The sequence below is a fragment of the Oncorhynchus tshawytscha genome, linkage group LG08 (assembly GCF_018296145.1).
Source record: "Oncorhynchus tshawytscha isolate Ot180627B linkage group LG08, Otsh_v2.0, whole genome shotgun sequence".
In the NCBI taxonomy this organism is placed as follows: Eukaryota; Metazoa; Chordata; class Actinopteri; order Salmoniformes; family Salmonidae; genus Oncorhynchus; species Oncorhynchus tshawytscha.
In genome coordinates, this window is record NC_056436.1 from 38461668 (window position 1) to 38479781 (window position 18114).

The 18114-nt window shown below is 44.9% G+C and overlaps 1 protein-coding gene across 1 annotated transcript in view; it reads right to left on the bottom strand.

Moving 5' to 3' along the window:
- The window catches only part of kif26ba (kinesin family member 26Ba), a 177587-nt gene that overhangs the window by 157990 nt on the left and 1483 nt on the right, over positions 1-18114 (bottom strand).

Below are 18114 nucleotides of genomic sequence, written 5' to 3' on the forward strand. Positions count from 1 at the left end.
AACATAAATACATTTAATTTGATTTGATTTAGAAGTGTGTCCATCTGGGATGGTGGTTAATGTGTGCCATAACCAGCCTCTCAAAGCACTTCATGATTACAGAAGTGATTGCATCAGGGCAGTAGTCATTGTGGCATAAAGCCTCAGAGTTCTTGAGGACAGGAATGATGATGGTCAACTTAAAACATGTGGGGATTACAGACTGGGACAAGGAGAGGTTGAAAATGACAGTGAATAAGCCTGCCAGCTGTTCTGCTCATGGTCTGAGAACACACCCTGGAATACCGTCGCACCCCGTGGCCTTGCGGGTGTTGACCTGATTAAAGAGCTTTCTCAGGTCGGCCTCGAAGAGCGAGATCACCCAATCCTCAGGGTTGGTGACGGCCCTCACACCCGGCGCAATGTTTTTGTTGTCAAAAGCGCGCATTGAGTTTATCTGGTTGAGAGGCATCGTTGGCCAGATCACGGTTGGGTCTTCCTTTTTAAGTGCCAGCTCGTTAAGTGCCAGCTTGTTATTGTTCTTGTCCTGAGGTAGAATGTAGACAACAGCCACGATAACAGCTGGAAACTCCCTCGGGGGTAGAAGAGTCGGCATTTGAACATATTCCAAGACTGGTGAACAGTGGGTCGACACTTACACCGCGCTAGAGTTAGCACACCAGTTGGTGTTGATGTAGGAACAAACCCCTCCCCCCTCAATTTCCCCGACTCCACCGTCCTGTCCGCCCTGTGAATGGCGAATCCATTGAGTTGGATAGCCATGGGGGGGTATCTTGTCAAAGAGCCATTTTTTTTTTTAAAGCAACGAATATTGCAGTTTTGAGAGTCCCGTTGTCGGAGGTTGTCCATCTTATTATCGAGTGACTGCACATTGCCCAGTAGAATGGGGGAAGAAGTGGCTGGTTTTCCCTTCGCCTTAATCTCACCAGCATTACCCCCTATTGCCTTTTTAATGGCGGTGTTTCCTCTTGGGGAGCACGGAAATTGGGTCGGAATTTACAGAGAGAGCACAGGGCAGAGTCGACGTTTAAGCCGGAATTGGGGTAAGTAACTGCTGTTCTTGTCAGTTGTGAGAAATTAATGGCGGATACATTTCTTGAAAATAAAGTAAAAATGAACAACAAAATAATCACAAAATAGCAAAGTTGGGTCGGCGCTTGCAAAACGGTGGCCATCCAATACGGCGCCATCTAGAGAGATGGAGGGGGGAGGCTGAGTGGAAAATTGCAAGAGCAAGGAGGAGAGAGGCAGAGGGAGATAAAGGGAGGAAGGTATATGTCTGAGAGAGAAATATGTCTGAGTGTGGCGGTAAGCTCCAGAGGTGAGTCTCCTCATTGCTCCCTTCCCTGCCCACCCCAACCACACACACTCCAACGGACAAGCTGCACCGTCAGAGATAGCATAATGTCTCTCTTACTGGCCGGCAGACACACACACACACACGCGCATGCACGTATGCACGCAAACAGACGCACTGACTGCCTGAGACACCATTTCCCAAGCAACCCTGCAGCTATGGAAAACAGCAGGTAATTAATCATCTGAGTTGCTATGGCAATTAATGTAGCATGTTGCCATGGCAACAAAATGTTTGCAATGTTTTTTTCCTTGTTATTAATCTACTGTGAACATCACAGGAGAGCTGTGAGTAGTCATGCGTAGTGTCTAGTTGTACATGTATACAGTGCCTTCAGAAAATATTCATACCCCTTGACTTTTTCCACATTTTGTTGTGTTACAGCCTGAATTTAAAATAGATTACATTGCGATGTTTTGTCACTGGCCAACACACAGTACTCCATAATGTCAAAGTGGAATTTTTTTTTGTTGAAATTTTTACAAATGAATTAAAAATGAAAAGCTGAAATGTCTTGAGTCAATAAGTATTCAACCCCTTTGTTGTGTCAAGCCCATATAAGTTCAGGAGTGAAAATTTGCTTAACGAGTCACATAATAAGTTGCATGAACTCACTCTGTGTGCAATAATAGTGTTCAACATGAAGAATACGGTTCGGGTGGTGCTCGGTGGTCGTAGTCACCGGCCTACTAGCTGCCACCGATCCCTTTTTCCCTTTTCTGTTGGTTTGGTCTGATTTGTTTCACCGGTTTCTTGTTTAGACTTTTAGTTTGGCTATTTAAGTCGGTAGGCCCGCCTGCTCTTCGTGCGGGCTTGTTAATTCCCACTTTGTATGTGTGGTAGTGCGATCTTGGTTAGGTTCCTGTTTTGGGCATTTGTTTTATGACGCTCAGTTTCGTTGTATAGACTATTTTACCCGGTGCTGAATAAAGGGCTATCCAGAACTTTCTGCCTTTCTGCCTCCTGCACCTGACTCTGCACCCACTAAAGGTGGCGCTACAAAGTATTAACTTAAGGGGGCTGAATAATTTTGCACGCCCAATTTTTCAGTTTTTGATTTGTTAAAAAAGTTTGAAATATCCAATAAATGTCGTTCCACTTCATGATTGTGTCCCACTTGTTGTTGATTCTTCACAAAAAAATATAGTTTTATATCTTTATGTTTGAAGCCTGAAATGTGGCAAAAGGTCGCAAAGTTCAAGGGGGCCGAATACTTTCGCAAGGCACTGTATATTAAAAAAGCAGACATTGAATATCGCTTTGAGCATTTTGAAGTTATTCATTACATTTTGGATGGTGTATAAATACATCCAGTCACCACAAAGATACAGGCGTCCTTTTTAAACCAGTTGCCGGAGAGGAAGGAAACCGCTCAGGGATTTCACCATGAGGCCAATGGTGACTTTAAAACAGTTGCAGAGTTTAATGGCTGTGATAGGAGACAACAGGATGCATCAAATATTGTAGTTACTCAAAAATACTAACCTAATTGACCGAGTGAAAAGAAGGAGGAAGCCTGTACAGAATCAACATTTTCCGAAACATGCATCCTGTTTGCAACAAGACACTAAAGTAAAACTGCCAAAAAGTTGGCGAAAAAACATTATGCCCTGAATACAAAGCGTTATATTTGGGGCAAATCCAACACAACACATCACTGACTACAACTCTTCATATTTTCTATCATGGTGGTGGCTGCATCATGTTATGGGTATGCTTGTCATCGGCAAGGACTAGGGAGGTTTTTAGGAAAATATAAATGGAATAGAACTAAGCACAAGCAGAACAATAACCTAAAACACAAGGCCAAATATACACTGGATTTTCTTACTAAAATGACATTGAATGCTCCTGAGTGGCAGAGTTACATTTTTGACTTAAATCGGCTTGAAATCTATGGTAAGACTTAAATATGGCTGTCTAGCAATGTGTTTGTGTGAACTGATCTACTTCTAAGCAGACTGTATTTAGCCTCAAGCAAATAAATAGAAAAAATACTCACACACTCACAGGCCCAAATATTGTCTCTCTATGCCTACCTTCCTATTTCTCTCATCCTTCTCTACCAGCCTCCCTCAATCCCAAGATTGGTCAGAGGTCCAGAACCCTGTAGCTACTCACACACTCACTCACTCACTCACACACTCACTCACTCACTCACTCACTCACTCACTCACTCACAGAAACACAAACAATCCAATTAGAGCCAATCCAAACGTAAACAGGGTCAGCGAGAGAGAGGGAGCCAAGTGAAAAGGGATTGACAGAGAGAACCCTACTTATCTCCCAATTATTCCCTCTATCACCTGTCTCTGTCCAGAGCGTAGTAAACAACAGCCCCGCTCTCGGCATCGTCTCTCAGTAATTGGAAAAGTTTAACAAGGGCCAGTTTCCCATTAGAGAAAGGTTGTGGGTCAGAACAGACAGGCAATCTCTCCTCTCTCCTCTCCTCCCCCCTCCACCCCTCTACCACCCTAGCTCACAGAGAGATTGGAAACAGAGGGAACAGAACATCAAAGCAGAGCTAGAGAGGGATGTTGTTTGTTGAGGAGGAGAGCGAATGGACAGCAAATTATATTTGTCTTACAGAGGGAGGAGGATGGAGGTAGGAAGAGGAGAGTTAGGAATAGCACAGCAACTGTAATGGTCAGTTATATAACTGTCGGATTTCAAACTGGGTGGGTGCTTGTAGCTGTCTTCATGAACACACACACACACACACACATCTTTCCCTATAGAAATCTGACCATATCTGCAGAAACAGAGGGGAGGTTGAAGGGTACAGAGAAGTGAACCCGTCAAGTCTTCCAGTCTTCCGGTAAGCCAGTCAGCCAGCCAGCCAGTCAGTCAGTCAGTCACTGTGTGTTTGTGTGTTTCTACCTCCAATCCATTAGCCGTAATATGCAGTATCTTATCAGTCCAGTGGGTAAAGGAAGCAGAAATTAACATTACATTAGATAGAGAGCAGACACAAAGCAGCCATGCTGATGATTATCTATAAAGATATATACTCTAAAAGTCATTCAAAAGCTCTTCCTGATCTGTCTCTAAGTCTGTCCCAGTTGCTGAAGCAGTCTCTGTTTCGCTATCATCACAGTGCAAATGTCAACCAGCTTCCATTTAAGTTCCATCTAAATGTAATATCTACCTATCCCCCCCCCCAAACCCCTCCCACTCATGTGGTTATCCCCCACGTCCAACACACACACACACACACAAAAACACACACACACACACACACACTTAACCCCTGTGCATTTAACTCAGGAATGCACTTACAGAGCTCATAAAACATGCTCTCTGAGAGCTAGAGTGTGTGTAAGGGCCTCTAGGTCTAACCTTTAAAGCTGTATCCTCTATTACCCCCCACCCCCTGTACTGCTGGTCAATGACAGGACAAACACACACACACATACACATACACCGTGATGCATACTTAAAGGTATTCCACAAAATGACTGAAACTTGAAGTGAAACTCTGGGATAGTCCATAGCTGTCCAGCCCTCTTATAACCAGGTGCAAGTAGTTTCTTATTAACCTCTCCCAGGACTATCCCAAAACCAAATGAGGCTGATCACCCTCCATACTCAGATGCTTCTATTATACCGAACGTAAAGAGAAACTAAACAGGAATAAGCATCATCAGTGGTTAGAGCGTTGGACTAGTAACCGAAATGTTGCAAGTTCTAATCCCCGAGCTGACAAGGTACAAATCTGTCGTTCTGCCCCTGAACAGGCAGTTAACCCACTGTTCCTAGGCCGTCATTGAAAATAAGAATTTGTTCTTAACTGACTTGCCTAGTAAAATAAAAGGTCAAATTAAAATAAAAAAATCTTTAAAAAAAATCATCATCATCATCATCATCAGTGGAACAGAACAGAGACGTGTGTCCCTATGTGAACCTAGCTATTGTAGCAAGCATTCTAAGTAAAAACCTGGTCGGAAGATTCCCGGAATGAGGAGGAAATCAGTAGGAAATCCGGAATCCTCCACACAGGATTTGTGGAAAAACTGGGATTTATTTGTATTTTAATCTGCAACCCTATTCACAGCTCAAGTATGTTCACCTACTTAGGGCCCAAAATGACGACCCGGCAAAAGATACTGGAGACAAAACATTCAGCATTCAACGTGAAATCAACAAAACAAATCGCCATGTCATTGGATTTAGGTTTTAAAAAATTATATAAAATTCCCTTACGCTGACAATTTCTTGAAAACATTTCAACATTGATTCAACGTCATCACATAGATTTTTGGGGGGGTTGAAATGAGGTGGAAACAACGTTGATTCACCCAGTTTTTGCCCAGTGGGCAGCTGCTTCTACAGCACATCATGCAGCCTGATGTGAACTTAGCTGGCTGCTGTATCTATCCTTCTCTTCTTCAGCCCCTATAGCTGTAGCCATTCTCTCTTCTTCCTTCCTCCCCCTTAAGCTGAGCAGCCTCCTGCACTAACTCACCAGAGAGAGAGAGAGAGAGAGACAGAGAGAGAGACAGAGAGAGAGACAGAGAGAGAGAGAGAAAGAGACAGAGAGAGAGAGAGAGAAAGAGACAGAGAGAGAGAGAAAGAGACACAGAGAGAGAGAGAAAGAGACACAGAGAGAGAGAGAGAGAGACACAGAGAGAGAGAGAGAGAGACACAGAGAGAGAGAGAGAGAGAGAGAGACAGAGAGACAGAGAGAGAGAGAGAGAGAGAGACAGAGAGAGACACAGAGAGAGAGAGAGACAGACAGAGAGAGAGACAGACAGAGAGAGGGAGAGACAGACAGAGAGAGAGACAGACAGAGAGAGAGAGAGAAAGACACAGAGAGAGAGAGAAAGACACAGAGAGAGAGAGAGAGACAGAGAGAGAGAGAGAGAGAGAGACAGAGAGAGAGAGAGAGAGAGAGACACAGAGAGAGAGAGAGAGAGACAGACAGAGAGAGAGAGACAGACAGAGAGAGAGACAGACAGAGAGAGAGAGAGAGAGACAGAGAGAGAGACAGAGAGAGAGAGAGAGAGAGAGAGAGAGAGAGAGAGAGACGGAGAGAGACAGAGAGAGACAGAGAGACAGAGACAGAGAGAGAGAGACAGAGAGAGAGAGAGAGAGAGACAGACAGACAGACAGAGAAGCTACTGATACTTTCCTTAGAACTGAACACACACTGCATTTCAATGTTTTTATGATTTGTCATTATCTCAACCCCTTTCGAGCCCACAAAGAGGCACATCTATACTGACACATAATTTAAACATTTACTTTCAGCTGGCTCCTACCTGACTTACAGGTATATTGGTGTAGCCTATTGTCGTTCTATACGGTATAAACAGCAGTAAGGTGAGATCCCACAATCCGTAATTACTTCTGTAATAACATGGGTGTGTGTGTGTTCCCTGTACTGACATCAAACATCCTTGAGCTATAATACTGAGCTGGCCACAGGGGAACATAGTTAATCAGGTTCCCTATAGATCAAGCTTCGCCTCTCAAGTCAAACCTTCATAACCGAACAGCGATAACTGTTTACGGTCTGTCTGTCTGTCTGTCTGTCTGTCTGTCTGTCTGTCTGTCTGTCTGTCTGTCTGTCTGTCTGTCTGTCTGTCTGTCTGTCTGTCTGTCTGTCTGTCTGTCTGTCTGTCTGTCTGTCTGTCTGTCTCTGTCTCTCTCGCTCGCCTCCTCCCCTTTCTCCCTCCCTTTATATCTCTGTCACACATACACAAACACTCCTCCAGTCTCCGACACGTTCAACACCTCCGACTCAGAAATAACCGTCAGCCAGCGTCAGTGAGAGCTGGGGGAGATGAGAGGAGGAGGTAGTCTAATGTCAGAAGAGCATTTAGCACTACTGGAAATACCAGCTTAGTCATCCACACATCTTCTGTCGTCTGCCTGGGAACAACAACACTAGTGCTGTTTTCATGGGTCCGTCTAGCACCCTATGAAAAGAGTGTGTGTGTGTGTATGTGTGTATGTGTGTGTGTGTGTGTGTGTGTGTGTGTGTGTGTGTGTGTGTGTGTGTGTGTGTGTGTGTGTGTGTGTGTGTGTGTGTGTGTGTGTGTGTGTGTGTGTGTGTGTGTGTGTGTGTGTGTGTGTGTGTGTGTGTGTGTGTGTGTGTGTGTGTGTGTGTGTGTGTGTGTGAAAATGTGCGTGTAACATCATATGCTATTTGGAGAGAGAAGCCGTAACATGTAGTCATATATTGAGTAGAGTGAGCCAATAAGGCTCGTACCAACCAAGCTAAAACCAGAACATCTCTGACTGGTCCGGCTGTTACACCTCCACAGAGACACCACATACACTACATGACCAAAAGTATGTGGACACCCGCTCGTCGAACATCTCATTCCAAAATCATGGGCATTAATATGGAAATGGTCCCCCTTTGCTGCTATAACAGCCTCCACTCTTCTGGGAAGGCTTTCCACTAGATGTTGGAACATTGCTGCGGGGACATGCTTCCATTTAGCCACAAGAGCATTAGTGAGGTCAGGCACTGATGTTGGGCGATTAGGCCTGGCACACAGTCAGTGTTCCAATTCATCCCAAAGGTGTTTGATGGAGTTGAGGTCAGGGCTCTGCGCAGGCCTGTCAAGTTCTTTCACACCGATCTCAACAAACCATTTCTGTGTAGACCTCGCTTTGTGCATAGGGGCATTGTCATGCTGAAACAGGAAAGAGATTTCCCCAAACTGTTGACAAAGTTGGAAGCACAGAATCGTAATGTCATTGTATGCTGTAGAGTTTAGATTTCCCTTCACTGGAACTAAGGGGCCTAGCCAGAACCATTAAAAACCGCCCCAGACCATTATTTCTCCGCCACCAAACTTTACAGTTGGCACTATGCATTCAAGCAGGTAGCATTCTTCTGACATTCGCCAAACCCAGATTTGTCCGTCGGACTCCCAGATGGTGACGCTTGATTCATCACTCTAGATAAGGCATTTCCAGTGCTATCGAGTCCAATGGCGCAAGCTTTACACCACTCCAGCAGACGCTTGGCATTGCGCATGGTGATCTTAGGCTTGTGTGTGGCTGCTCGGCCATGGAAACCCATTTCATGAAGCTCCCGACAAACAGTTATTGTGCTGACGTTGCTTCCAGAGGCAGTTTGGAACTCGGTAGTGAGTGTTGCAACCGAGGACAAACCATTTTTACGTGCTACGCACTTCAGCACTCGGCTGGTATGTTCTGTGAGCTTGTGTGGCCTACCACTTTGTGGCTGAGCCATTTTTGCTCCTAGACGTTTTCACTTCACAATAACAGCCCTTACAGTTGTCCGGGGCAGCTCTAGCAGGGCAGACATTTTACAAACTGACTTCTTGGAAAGGTGGCATCCTATGATGGTGCCACATTGAAAGTCACTGAGCTCTTCAGTAAGGCCATTCTACTGCCAATGTTTGTCTATGGAGATTGCATGGCGGTGTGCTCAATTTTATACACCTGCCAGCAACAGGTGTGGTTGAAATAGCCGCATCCACTAATTTGAAGTGGTGTCAACATACTTTTGCACGCACACACACACACACACACACACACACACTGTGCAGAAATAAGGGTGACAGCCCAACAGCAGCATGATAATCTAAGATAATGTCATACCAACCACACACACACACACACACACACACACACATATATATATACAGACCCTCTAGAGTGGGGCAGGGAAGTAAGGGCAGAGGGAGGGAGGGGTAAAAGCTTGTAGGGATCTTGTATCCAGCCCTGTGCAACCATGCTGGTTTAAACCAACAAAGTAGGAGCAGCTTACACTCACCTGCTGGGACACAATCACACTGCCCAGTGTGCACGCATGTGTGTGTGTGTGTGTGTGTGTGTGTGTGTGTGTGTGTGTGTGTGTGTGTGTGTGTGTGTGTGTGTGTGTGTGTGTGTGTGTGTGTGTGTGCATAAACTGATCGAAGCAGACTGTATTTGGCCTCAAGAAAAGAAATAGAAAAAACACTTGCTTTACAGAAACACATTCTCCTTTACACACTAGTACACTCACAGACCCAAATCAATGGAGAGAGGCACATACACAGACACACACCCACAACCCCACACACAACCCCACACACAGACACACACCCACAACCACACATACAAAACCACACACACACACACACAAAACCACAGACACAGACACACACCCACACTCACTACCACAATCATACACACAGACACACACCCACAACCACGGCTCATCAGCTGCTGTAATTGATTATTTCAGACATGCACTGTCTTGAAATAAGTTCGCATTTCTGGGGGAGAGACTGCAGTGTTTGGGGCACAGACACACAGGGAGCTGTGTGTGTGTGTGTGTGTGTGTGTGTGTGTGTGTGTGTGTGTGTGTGTGTGTGTGTGTGTGTGTGTGTGTGTGTGTGTGTGTGTGTGTGTGTGTGTGTGTGCGTGCGTGCGTGCGTGCGTGCGAGTTTCTTCAGCAAAACCCAGTAGCTGGGACAGAGGAAGAAAATGCATTTTCTCCACTTGTTTTTATTTATTTCCGAATACATTAATATATTTGTCATTTTGTTTGAGGAGGGAAATGGAGCTGGCACTCGGTGTTGCCATGGTAGCAATGGCCCAATGTTCCAAATGACACGGCAGGATACATGCTTCCAAACACACAACCAATAAGGTAGACAAGCTGACCCTTTATGGTGCAGGACGGACCCCCCTCTCTCTCTCTGTGTCTCTCTCTGTCTCTCTCTGTCTCTCTCTCTCTGTCTCTCTCTCTCTCTCTCTCTCTCTCTCTCTCTCTCTCTCTCTCTCTCTCTCTCTCTCTCTCTCTCTCTCTCTCTCTCTCTCTCTCTCTCTCTCTCTCTCTCTCTCTCTCTCTCTCTCTCTCTCTCTCTCTCTCTCTCTCTCTCTCTCTCTCTCTCTCTCTCTCTCTGTGTCTCTTTTTATCTGTCTCTTTCTCTCATTAAATCATCCCCAATACACCCTCTCGTCGCCCCTTAATTCATGTCATGAAACATTAACAGAGAGGAGTTTGAATTGGCCTTAAAACTAGGTCAGAAAGTTTGTGAACCAAACCAGGATTACACACGTTCAATAACACATAGATGGAGGGAAGGAGGAAGGAGGAGAGAAAGGAAGGTAGTCGGGAAAGGAGGAAAAGGGGCAAGTACAAAGCAGCATCATTATCATGAAAGGCCAGGAGAATGACACATTTACACGCACATATGCACGCACACACACACACAGTTTCCAGTTCATTTAAAGCTCCTGATGACAGAGGCATGGTGTGTGTAATTAGTCATGTTTGCTGGGTGATTATAAGTGTGATTATGTGTGTGGGTTTTCTCCTCATACTGTAATAACACAATTAGGGAGGAAAGAGACACTTCCCTCGGCAGAGTGTGTGTGTGTGAGTGTGTGTTGTGTGTATTCAATATAAGGCTATTTTCCATCCCTGTCCTGTCCTCATAAGCTAACTTGTCTTACTTACAGAGTATTGGAGTTAATTCATTCTTTATGCATTTGCATAACCGCAAAAGTCAACACAGAGTACTTGATGCAATCTTCTGCACAGTAAGACAGAAATAATGGTGTTCCAAAAAAGGCCCAGCTGCCAGGACCACAAATACAAACTCCATCTAGACACAGTTGCCCAAGAGCACACAAAAAACTATACCTTCCTCAGCCTAAACACAGGTAACTTCCACAAAGCTGTGAACGATCTGAGAGACAAGGCAAGAATGGACCTTCTACGCCATCAAAAGGAACATAATATTTGACATCCCAACTAGGATCTGGCTAAAAATACTTGAACCAGTTATAGAATCCATTGCTCTTTATGGTTGTGTGGTCTGGGGTCCGCTCACCAACCAAGAATTCACAAAATGGGACAAACACCAAATTGAGACTCTGCATGCAGAATTCTGCAAAAACATCCGTGTGCAACCTAAAACACCAGATAATGCTTGCAGAGCAGAATTAGGACAATTCCATTCTAATTATCAAAATCCAGAAAAGAGATGTTCAGTTCTACAACCAAACCTTCCATAATAAGCCTTCCATAACTAGAGAAGTGTTCCCTCAGCAAGCTGGGCCTTCGGGCTCTGTTCACAAACAGACCCCACAGAGCCCCAGGACGGCAACACAATTAGACCCAAGCAAATCATGGGAAAACTAAAAGATAATTACTTGACACATTGGAAAGTATTAACCAAAAAACAGAGCAAACTAGAATGCAATTTGGACCTAAACAGAGAGTACACAGAATACCTGACCATTGTGACTGACCAAAAATTAAGGAAAGCTTTGACTATGTACAGACTCCGTGAGCATAGCCTTGCTATTGTCCGAGGCTACCATAGACAGACCTGGCACACCGCCCACAAAATGAGGTGGAAACTGAGCTGCACTTCCTATCCTTCTGCCAAATGTATGGCCATATTTGTCAAGTTTACTCCCTCTCTGGGGCTCTAGGTCACCAGGTTGCTCATTATTACGCACACCTGTCACCAGCGCCTCATCAGAGTCACCTGGACTTCATCACCTTCCTGATTACCTTCCATATATCTGTCACTCCCTTTGGTTCCTTCCCCAGGCGTTATTGTTTCTGTTCCGTTGTTTCAAGTCTGTACGCTGCTCGTGGTTCGTCTCTGTTTGTTCATTTATTAAATGATTCACTCCTTGTACTTGCTTCCCGACTCTCAACGTACACGTTACAATGTTAGAGACACATATTTCCCTCGGATTACACAGACCCACAAAGAATTTGAAAACAAATCCAATTTGAACAAACTCCCATATATATATATATATATTAGCGAAATACCACAGTGTGACATCACAGCAGCAAGATTTGTGACCTGTTGCCACAAGAAAAGGACAACCAGTGAAGAACAAACACCGTTGTAAATACAACCCGTACTTATTTATTTTCTGTTTTGTATTTTAACTATTTGCGCATCGTTACAACACTGTACATTGCCATAATATAACATTTAAAATGTTCTTTTGATTGTAATGTTTACTGTTCGTGTTTGATTGTTTATTTCACTTTTGTTTATCTATTTCACTGGCTTTGGCAATATAAACATGTGTTTCCCATGCCAATAAAGCCCTTTGAATTGAAATTGAATTTACTTGAAATTGAATGGAGAGAGACAGAGAAAGAAAAAAGGAGAGAGAAAAGTAGAGAAAATGAAACGAGGGGAGAGGGGAAGAAGTGAGAGAGAGACGAAATGAAAGAGAAGTTGAGAAGTGTGGAGGGTGACTCTTCAAAGAGAGAGGGAGCAAGTGATAGTGGAAAAGAGAGTAAAGGGAAAGAGACGGATACAGAAGGTGTCACTAAGAAGTCTGTATGAGAAGCTCTTCCATTCAGCCGCCATCAGCATCCCTCCCTCCCTCTTCCTTTCTCATCCATCCATCCCTTCTCGCTGTATTGACGAAGGGACCTCTTTATATGGTAATGCCTTTCCCACCTGAGAGGCATGAAGAGGACATTAACGCTCACGCTCACACACACACACACACACACACACACGCACGCACGCACGAAGGAACGCACGCGCACACACACACAAACACAGGCGTGAAGAGCACATTAACGTTGACTGAGATATGTATGCAGCTCACATCTGTCATATGTCGCTGCCGTAGCAACGGAGGGTGCTACGGTTACGAGAGCGATGATGTGTGTGTGTGTGTGTGTGTGTGCACGTTCATGCATGCGTGTGTGCGTGTGTACAAGGCTAGGTGGTAATTGACCAACACTGTTGTAATGTAGTGGTACTGTATGTTACAGGGGAGTCCGTAAGAGAAATGAAACCTCTCCAAACTGAGATCTGAGCCAGCGACACTCCTACTTGTACATTCTAGCACATATTCCTCATGGCTCACACAAACACACACACATCACACACGCACGTCACACACTCAGATCCACTTTACTGAGCTGAACCTGACTAACCAAGAACAGACTGCTCACCAGCTACGATTTGGGTTTGGGACACACACACACACACACACAGGAACCAGGACTTGAATGACTTCAGCTTTGGTACCAGATGTGCCTCTGAGCCTCCAGCTACAAATATGTCTATAAAAATCCTCCCATGCGGTGTCACTGACATCTACCTCTTTTTCCCTGACCCGTCTCCTCCCTCCATCTCTCCCTCCCTCCTTCTCCTCCTCCCTCTCCTCTGCCATTATTACTAACATAACCCCTCTAGAGGCCATATCTTGCTCTCTTCACTCCCTCTATTCGTACATTTCTCTCCTTCCTCCCATACATTGTCTATCCCTGTTCTTCTTTGAGAGCCCTCCTCCTGTTTCCTCCTGTAGTTGGTTGGTCAGTCATATACCTTAACCACGGCACAGGTAACAAACACATCCACTTCAAAGAGAAAGGAAAAGACACGTAAACACACACACTGTGTGATTTCAGATCCCTCCATTAGAAATAGACAGATGAGGGGGAGGAAAGGAGGAATGGGAAGGGAGAATGGGGGAGGCAAAATCCCCTTCCTGCTCTGCTGTACCTAGTCATGCAAATGAGGTAAATTAGGCTACACTTATTCCCTCTCTTTCCCTTTTTTCTCCTTTGTTCCTTCTCTCCATTTGCCCTCCAACCCTGAGCCTTGCAGACACACATGGCAGTGGCAGGATGCAGCGAGTGACATTTTCCGAACATGGACTCCGTTGCTGCACTCTTCAACTGTATGGTGTGGTGTGCGTTTCTGTTCCCCGTGTGTTGTGTGCGGACGCTCAGCAGAGACTGAGAACCAGGTCTCTCTACAGTGGCTCTGTGAAGGTCATGATTAGCATAGCAATACTCATGTCTGTTGGTTCTGTCAGAGGGGGGGTAGGAAGCAGGAGAGGTGATGGACGGACCGGGGCCGCGTCCCATATTCCACCCTATTCCCTACATAGTGCACTACTTCTGACCAGGTTCCAATGGGCTCTGGTCAGAAGTAGTGCACTATGTAGGGAATAGGGTGGTATTTGGGACAGAACCCATGTCCCTTGTCTCCTCTGAGAGACCTACTAGCTACCAGCCATGTTCCTGTCAGAACAACAGAGATTTGCCCAAACAACAACCCCTCAAACTCCAAACTCTCTCTCGTCCCATCACTAATAGCTTTGTACGAGCCAGAACAGCTCTGGACATGAGGACCCGAGTCTATTGCAGGGCCCCTTCCATAATAACAGTACTCTTTTTTTCTTTCCCAACGATGAGAATACAAACTCATCATATCAAACCATTCCATTTGTGTCTCTCTCCTGATAAGAAAGTTGCCCAGCCAGAGAGCTCAAACAGCAACTAAAGTCAGTCAACGTCCCTTTAAACCAATCATCAATATGACTGCACTCCAATAATAATGATACTGATGCTGATGACGCTGATGATGATGATGATGACTCCGATGATGCTGATGATGACGATAAGTGTTGGCCGTTCCAAATGGCCCGCCGCATATGGCTGCCCTCCAACATTGCTCTGAATGGAAAAGTCTGTTATGTCCGTTCTTTGAATTACAATTCTATGTGGAAGCCTGTGCATTTACCTGCTGAGTGCAATTCACTAGGAGAGTGTCAAACGTTCACCCTGTAATCCACTATAATACTAACATACCCACACTCTCCAGTCAATTACCACTATGTAATGGAGGCTGGGAAAAAGGTTAACTTTATCTGAACCCTCTCTCTCTCTCACTCACACACACACACACACGACTAAACAGTGAGATTCTCCCACCCTTGACAATACCGCGCTCCATATGACCCCTTCACTAAACCTGCAGCTTCCAGAAGGTGCCCATACGAACATCGTGTACCATTTATATTGACTTAATCAACAAGACAGTTCATTGTTCAAGTCAAGATCCTGATATTAGATAGGGATTTTGCAAGTAGAGACCTTGGGACTATCTGCCATTTTTGTCAAAAATGAGTTAGCCGCATATAATTCATCTTTATATGGTTCTTCATATGTTTGTGATGTTAAAAAAAATGTAAGTCAATTGTAAGTGTTTAAAAAAAAAATGTACTAAATCAAACCAAGTCTAAGTTCATTGGTCGCATACACAGATTTGCAGATGTTAAAGCGAAATGTGAAGCGAAAGGTGAAGCGAAATTCTTGCATAAACCCTTTTGAAAGTTGGCGCTATTAAGGGTCTATATATCTAAGGTCCAATCACAAGCCTGAACAAATACAGAGGGACCAATCAGAACACATCTTTGCAATCTCCCTTTAAGTATGGTCTAGGCTAGTCTGGACAGCAATACTGGCACGCAAGCAAAACTAAACAACACTGTCAGAAACCTTAAATGTTGTCACATCGTTGTTCAGTGATGACAGTTAATAATTAGTCTGGTGAGCATAATACATTTCTTCATGTATTTGAGGATGTGCTCTGACTACCTTGGTAAAATAGTGTCATTCTATCATTTATGTATTCAAATAGCTACAGTTGTCATAAAGAAAGAAGAATTTACTACAAAACAGTTCTGAGATGTGAAAACGTTCATGCTCAAAATCTCAGAACTGTGCCTTGTGCAGATAGAACCTTATAGTCCCAAGGTCACGAGGTGGTCCCCAATCTTTTTTTGTTTCTCCCAGTTCCCACTATGATTTCAATAGAAATCTGTTCAGTTTCCACTGCAAGTTGACCCCGTGTCTGAAACTTCACCCCTGGTTGTTCGGTCTGATAGGTGAGCTCCTCAGTTCCATAAGGCACCTGGGGGAGCGTTCAGCAGGATACAACGTTGTGCAACATTGATTTCAGATAGAAATACACCATGTAGAACAAACACCCCTCTCTGACATTTAGAAAAAGGCAGTGCTGCTCAACCCTCTTCCTGGAGAACTGCTAAATTAGGGTTGGGCTGAAAACCTACAGGGCAGTAGATCTCCAGGAAGAGGGTTGGGCTGAAAACCTACAGGACAGTAGATCTCCAGGAAGAGGGTTGGGCTGAAAACCTACAGGACAGTAGATCTCCAGGAAGAGGGTTGGGCTGAAAACCTACAAGACAGTAGATCGCCAGGAAGAGGGTTGGGCTGAAAACCTACAAGACAGTAGATCGCCAGGAAGAGGGTTGGGCTGAAAACCTACAGGACAGTAGATCTCCAGGAAGAGGGTTGGGCTGAAAACCTACAGGACAGTAGATCTCCAGGAAGAGGGTTGGGCTGAAAACCTACAGGACAGTAGATCGCCAGGAAGAGGGTTGGGCTGAAAACCTACAGGACAGTAGATCGCCAGGAAGAGGGTTGGGCTGAAAACCTACAGGACAGTAGATCTCCAGGAAGAGGGTTGTGCTGAAAACCTACAGGACAGTAGATCTCCAGGAAGAGGGTTGGGCTGAAAACCTACAGGACAGTAGATCGCCAGGAAGAGGGTTGGGCTGAAAACCTACAGGACAGTAGATCGCCAGGAAGAGGGTTGGGCTGAAAACCTACAGGACAGTAGATCGCCAGGAAGAGGGTTGGGCAGCCCTGGAATAAGGGATCGTGTCAGCTCTATTGTTGGCATTTCCACAACTTTTGCCTACTGAACGTGGCCCAACTGTCTGTTGCTATACAGCACCCCCTGTGTCCCTACTGGGGACTGCTCTGGTCCCTCACTTATAGGCCTACCACTCACTCATCACCTGTGCACTGTCAGCAGTGACCACGGTCAGCAACCATGTCTCAGAGCAACCTTCTCTATTGCCAACAAACAGTAGGGCGTGCTGTAGATACAACCACACCGGAATGGCAGACTATGGAGAGAACCCTAGACCTTCAAACACGCTTGTTCTCAAATACAGTATCAGGCTGAAAGAAAATCCTACTTTTATGCACCATGGTTAGGCTGGGCTAGAATGGGGAGATGGTTCAGAGAAAGATTGAGTTTAAGCATAAGGTTAGAAGTTCATAAGCACTCTACATCCCCTCAGAAAAGACCCGTGTATGAATGGGCCAATTACGCACATTGGGAGTCAAAACCGAACTCATTTGAATCGGTTTTAATTGGGATCCCACCAGTACCACCCCTCCCCCCTGCGGTCTTAAAACGACCCGTGGTCTTTTTACAGCAGTCAAGACGCGATTCCTCTGTTCGCTCTGGGTTGACTGTACGCGCGCTGTGCCACGCAGAACGCTGCTATTTGTAACCAATTAACACCGTCCCGCGGGCTGCATTCGTCACTCTGTAGGACCTAGACTCTTGGCAATGCAGATAACTTGGCAAAATCCACAACATGCTGAAAAAAACCCTCAATCGGGCATATAGGCCTATTGTGCTCTATAGCGAAAGAACCCTCTTTACGCACACACACGCGGGCGCGCAAACAATCACACGCGAGCACAGACACGCGTGTGCACACACACACAACTGCACAGTGAAACGAGTCTGTGCCTCCGACAAAATTAATTTGTTGCATTAATTTATGACAGTGGAAAATACAAATACATAGGTAGCCAAATACAACAGTAAATAACCCAACTATGGACACGAAAAAAACTATGGACACGAAAAAAACTATCGGCCTAATGGAAAGCATCCATTATATTAATCGCAAAAGAAATGCGTAAAGAAGCAAATGGAACTCATTTATTTACATTTTGGATAAAGCTGATGGACAAGAAATCAAATTGTATTATCATATTCGTTTTGGCATAATACCAGTTATAGAACGAGCACCCCACACAAAACTATTTGCCTTTGAACTGAGCTTTTCCCATAGGCTCTCTGGCTCTACAGCCCAAGCACAACACAACACAAACAGGGTAGTAGTCAGATTTACCATTATCCAACTCACTACTCATATCATGCGTCTTT